This window comes from Bufo bufo, chromosome 3 (assembly GCF_905171765.1).
Source record: "Bufo bufo chromosome 3, aBufBuf1.1, whole genome shotgun sequence".
Lineage (NCBI taxonomy): Eukaryota > Metazoa > Chordata > Amphibia > Anura > Bufonidae > Bufo > Bufo bufo.
The window spans coordinates 312566667-312572666 of NC_053391.1; the positions used below are offsets into that span (position 1 = coordinate 312566667).

Here is a 6000-nt window from a genome sequence, read left to right on the forward strand (position 1 = left end):
GCAGGTGGTCTTCACTTGACCTGATGGCAGATGTGTATGCTTAGTAGAGTTGTTGCGATACCAAATTTTTGATTCGATTTTGATACCATAAAAAAGTATTGCGATACTCGATACCACGCGAAAAAATAAACAAAAAGCGCCACGTGCATTCCGCTTTTTTTTTTTTAAATGGCGAATTGCGCAGTCTTGTTTTTATTTTTCTGTTCCGGCGTTCACCGCATAGATTTTTTAAAATATTTTAATAGTTTGGACTTTTTTCACGTGGCGATATGATTATTTATTTTATATGTGAAATTGGGAAAAAAAGGGGTGATTTATACTTAATAATTTGGTGTGTTTTTTTAAAGGGCTTCTGTCACCCCCAAAACCCTTTTTTTTTTTGGGCTTGTTAAAATCGTTATTTAACGACTATTCCCTATATAGGGATCTTACCTTTGTCTGTGGCTTCTTTTCATTATAAAACGATCTTTTAAAATATGCTAATCACTTCACTACCAGGAAGTAGGGCGTCTACTTGCTGGTAGCCGCCCCTTCCTCTTGTTGATTGACAGGGCCAGCAGTTCTCTCCTCCTCCGGCTGGCCCTGTCAGCATTTCAAAAATCCCGCGCCTGTCTTCATTCGGCGCATGCGCTCTGAGAGAAGGAGGCTCGCCTCCTCAGCACTCCCTCAGTGCGCCTGCGCCGATGACGTCACCGAAAGAGAAGACGTCCTCGGCGCAGGCGCACTGAGGGAGTGCTGAGGAGGCGAGCCTCCTTCTCTCAGAGCGCCTGCGCCGAATGAAGACAGGCGCGGGATTTTTGAAATGCTGACAGGGCCAGCCGGAGGAGGAGAGCACTGCTGGCCCTGTCAATCAACAAGAGGAAGGGGCGTTTTTTTTGCGGCGGCTACCAGCAAGTAGACGCCCTACTTGCTGGTAGTGAAGTGATTTGCATATTTTAAAAGATCGTTTTTTAATGAAAAGAAGCCACAGACAAAGGTAAGATCCCTATATAGGGAATAGTCGTTAAATAACGATTTTAACAAGCCCAAAAAAAAAAGAAAAAAAAAGGGTTTTGGGGGTGACAGAAGCCCTTTAACTTTTTTTTTTTGTACACTTTTTATTTAATAACCATTTCCCTCCTTAGGGGCCAGAACCTGGGATCTTTTCATCCCTTGTCCTATTCACCCTAATAGAGCTCTATCAGGGTGAATAGGACCTCACACTGTCCATGCTGCCCTGTGCTTTGTGCACACAGCATCCGGGATGTTACCATGGCAACCAGGACTTCAGTAGCGTCCTGGCTGCCATGGTAACTGATCGGAGCCCCAGGATTACACAGCTGGGGCTCCGATCAGAAACTGCCACCAATGAGAGGAGGTGAGGGGACTCTGTCGCCACTGCCACCAATGAAGAGGAGGGGACCCTGTGGCCACTGCCACCAATGAGAAGAGGAGGGGACCCTGTGGCCACTGCCACTAGGGGGTTGAGAGGGGCGGGCGCTCTGCACCACTAATGATTTTAATGGGGTGGGTGGGGGAGCACTGCGCCACCAATGATAATGAACCCTTAATACAGGAGGCGGGTACTGGCAGCAGATCAGCGGCAGCTGATGCCGCACCTGAGGGGTTAACTGCCGCTGATCGCAGCTCCCTGTCAGAGGCAGGGTGACGGCTATGCAATTCTGCTGCCAACACCCGCCTCCTGTATTATGTGTTAAAGACCACCTTATATGGGTCCGGACTTTAAGTATTAGGCTACATAGAGCGGCGCCCAGAGATGTCCCAGCACTTACTATTATTCCTGGGCGCCGCTCTGTTCGCCCGCTGTGCCCCATTACTGTCTCCTGCTCCATATGCTAATTACTATCGGAGCAATGGGGAGGAGACATCAGCTTCTCTAGTGGGCGTTCCTTCTCCCTGCGCTGTGATTGGACAGCGCTACAGCCAGGGAGAAGGAAGGCCCACTAGAGAAGCTGATGTCTCCTCCCCACTGCTCCGATAGTAATTAGCATATGGAGCAGGAGACAGTAATGGGGGCACAGCGGGCGAATGGAGCGGCACCCAGGAATAATAGTAAGTGCTGGGACATCTCTGGGCACTGCTTTGTGTAGCCTAATACTTAACTAAATCCGGACCCAGGAAAAGTCCTATCGTTGGTGGCGCAGTGTGCCCGCCCCTCTCTCCGTTCATTGGTGGCAGCAGCAGCACAGGGGGAGGGAGAGACTGCTTCCTTCTCCCCTGTGCTGCTGAGAGAACATGAGTGCGCCGACAGCAGCGCGCTCATGTTCAGAGATACTAGACTGCGCAGAAGCTCAGCCTTGTATAGAAAAAAATGGAAATCCCGGTATCGTATCGATATCGGGACAAAAGTATAGATTGGGTATTGAAATTTCGATACCCGCAACAACCCTAATGCCTAGTGCTGATCTCTGATCATCCATGGACTTCTTGTTATTCACCTCCTGCCGTCAGAAATAGAAGGTAAAGCCTCATGTAGAAAAAATTTTAAGGCATGTAGGACTATTCTCTCTGATACTTTTCTGTGATGGAGGCTCCAAACATAAATGTGACCATACCCTACGGCTTTTAGCACCCAGCCGTTGGCAATTTGCGGTCCGCAATGCATTGGCACCATGCGTGCGGCTGCCGCAACGGATCCAGACCCATTCAACTTTAATGGATCCGTGATCCGTCCTTACCACAAAAAAATAGAACATGCTCTATTTTTTTGCGGTGCGGAGGCACGTAGAGAAACCCCATGGAAACACTCCGTAGTGCTTCCGTGTATGGATGCGGTGAGCAAACGGCCGGTGCCCGCATATTGCCTTAGGGTGCATTCACACGTTTTGCATTCAATTTAGCGGAACGGGTGTGGACCCATTCATTTCAATGGGGCCGCATAAGATGCGGACAGCACACCGTGTACTGCCCACATCCGTTGTTCTATTCCTCGGCTCCGCAAAAAATATAGAGCATGTCCTATTCTTATCCGCAATTGCCTACAAGAATAGGCATTTTCTATATAGCGCCAGCCATGTGCGGTCTGCAGAATGTACATGGCCAGTATCCATGTTTTGAGGATCTGCAATACACTTACACCGGGTGCATTCACATGGCCGTAATAAAAACCGCCACCGCTGTTCTCTTGGGATATATTTGCACGTGGAAGGTATCCATATTTTGCAGTCCAAAACAGGGCCACGTAGATGATGCCTAAGACAAGATGGGCTGGAAATGGGAAAATCATAATGGCATTCATCTGCCTCGGTTATCAATCTGACTGTTAGGAAGCCGCTACTTCATCCAAAAAAAAACGTACGTATAATTCTCATCTCTACTTCAAAATCTGATCATACAAGTTTTGGGGAGGAGGATTTGGTGCTTCAGCCATGTCTCCTGATACACAGATGTTGATGCTGGTATGTATACTGCTCTCTCTCTTATATATATATATATATATATATATAGTATGTATACTGCTCCCCATAATACATCACTGTTCCATACATGCATCCGGTTTCTTACCACTGGAAGGCTTTTCATACAACTATTCACTGGCCCAACTAGAGTTGGTTGCCTTCAGCTGACAAGTTATACATGGTCACCCATTAGCTGATAACTTTTCCACCGCCAACTTTGCAGCAGAGAAGACTTTCAGGCTCCAATTACATTATCTATGTAACGAGTCAGGAACCCCCGTTAAACCATGCACCGAGAGTCCCCCGCTGCTCCTCACCTTAACCGCGGGGTCTCCGCTACTAACACCGGGTGACCACCAAGACTTCCAACTAGGACACCGCCCCACCAGTACCCTCCCCGGGATCACTGTGATTGGCTACAGTTATTGAATGAACGCTGTCGATTGGCTGCCCCCAGCTTGGACGTTGTATGTGATTGGTTTAGAATACTTCCTTCATGCTCCTGATAGGCTGCCCGCTACTTCCTCCCTGACACTGATTGGGACTTACTGGGTTGGTATTGCAGTCATTTATGAATCTTTCTGTACCACATATCGTCTGCGAGAAACCATTTTTAAGAAGACCGACATGTTATTGAGCCGTGTGAGGAAAACCACAGATAAAATGAGCACTTTCAGGAGCTCCGTAGGTGACGTGACTGGCTGTCATGTGCCTGCCTCAGGCGCTGACGTATTAGGGTGGTCTACACTCTAGGGCAGTAGCATATTGCTGCCATTCTTCTGAAGGAAAGTGTAAGGAACAGAAAAATGATATTTTAGCTTTGATGGACACAAACGGTGGCTGAGGGACAGGGTCACGCCACGGTATCCGCCATTTTACCAGAAGGAGTTTAATCTGCATGGTTTTTACAGCAAATATGACAGAATTTGTGACTGGGGCACAGACCGAGCCTCTAAGGACATAGTCACATCTGGGTTGGTGCCTCAGTGCTGATTAAAAACAAACAGCAGAGTTCTGAATTTTTTTTTCCGCCAAAAAAGCGCACACCTGGACGACCCTATTATAGTCAATGGGGGATCGTGCTCGACTTTTTTTAGAGCGCTATTAGACCGGTGTAGTGGATTAGGGCCTGTTCCCATCCGATTCACAAATACGTTTAGACATACATTAAAAAAGTATACAGACGTATGCAATTTTGTGGTTAGCTATCTTTTTTTTTTTTAACGTATACGTTTAACGGATGTGCATACATTTCAATACGTTTGTGTCCGTTTTTTTTAACAAAAAAGTATAAATTTTTGTGAAACTTACATTTTTTTAAATAAAGATTTGAAATAAATCAAGAGGAAGTATTTGGATAAAAACAGATATGTAAGGTATGCTACGTTATTCTATCCTACACAAAAACATACATAAATAATGGCAAACAGAGTCAAAAGTATGCACTTCTGAACTACTTTTGCCTAATTATAGACTCTAAGGGTATTTCATGCCATACGTTTCCTAGGGGTGCAGAGGTAGCAGTTGCTACTGGGCCCAGGAGCCTGAGGGGGTCCTAAGACCCTTGTGCCATATAAGAAGACACCGGTATTACAGAAGGTGCATGCAGGTCAAGTTACACCTCTGGCTGGAGGGAAGGGGTTAGGCCTCATGCACACGACCTTATGTATTTTGCGGTCGGCAAAAAACACGGATGACGTCCGTGTGCATTCCATATTTTGCAAAACGGGACAGCTGGCCCCTAATAGAACAGTATTATCCTTGTCCATAATGCGGACAATAATAGGACATGTTCTATTTTTTTGCAGAACGGATATACGGAAACGGAATGCACACAGAGTAACTTCTGTTTTTTTTTGCCGACCCATTGAAATGAGTGGTTCCGCATACGGTCCGCAAAAAAAAACTGACACAGAAATGCATGAGCCCTTAGGTGAAGAATTTGGCATGGAGGGGGTTGCCAGTTCAATTTTTGCCTCAGGCAGCAGGAAGGCTATGTGCTTTCCTGCCCCAGCCACAAAGCACTGAGGGAAGGGGCCCAAGCTGAACTCTTGCACCAGGGCCCATGAGCCTCTAACTACGCCCCCTGTATATTTCTATACGTTTTTTCTGTTCACAAATTTATCCATTTGATGTACAACAAAAACGAGATGTGAACAGCCCCTTTGCCTTTCACTGTTTAGCATAGCATTTCTAAAGAGTCACACAGCAGGTGATGAATTAGACGAAGCGTCTTTGTATTTGTCAGGGTGCCAGTGGATCGCGTGCAATAAGACTACTGGTTGGTGGGTGGATTAGGTGCACAAGTGCAGCAAAAAAGTCACATAATAGATAAAAAGTTGCAACACAAATTGTATGTTTGTGAAAAGGCGCATGTCTACCACAAGATGTGCCTTTTTAAATAAATGTTGCACGGCCCCACGCAAAGCTGATGAAAAAATGAAGCCACCCCTTGAGTGTTATAAAAATTTGTACGTTTTTGCTCCTAATTGATGCATAAAAACGGCGTACCTACATAAATAGGCCAAAAAAAAAGGCACCAGAATAAGTTTAAAAATGAAACTTGTCGAACGAGGCACAAATGCCTCCAAAACAGTAGCAC

At 46.1% G+C, this 6000-nt stretch overlaps 1 protein-coding gene across 2 annotated transcripts in view; it reads right to left on the reverse strand.

Moving 5' to 3' along the window:
• WASF2 (WASP family member 2) overlaps positions 1 to 3798 on the reverse strand; it is a 42779-nt gene extending 38981 nt beyond the window's left edge. Inside the window, exon 1 of one of the 2 annotated variants that reach the window (XM_040424271.1) lies at positions 3716 to 3796. The gene's annotated coding sequence lies outside the window, so the exon portion shown is untranslated. Of the gene's footprint in view, positions 1 to 3715 lie in introns of both variants that reach the window. The other variant, XM_040424272.1, reaches the window with a different exon arrangement.
• Between the last annotated feature and the right edge of the window lie 2202 nt (positions 3799 to 6000).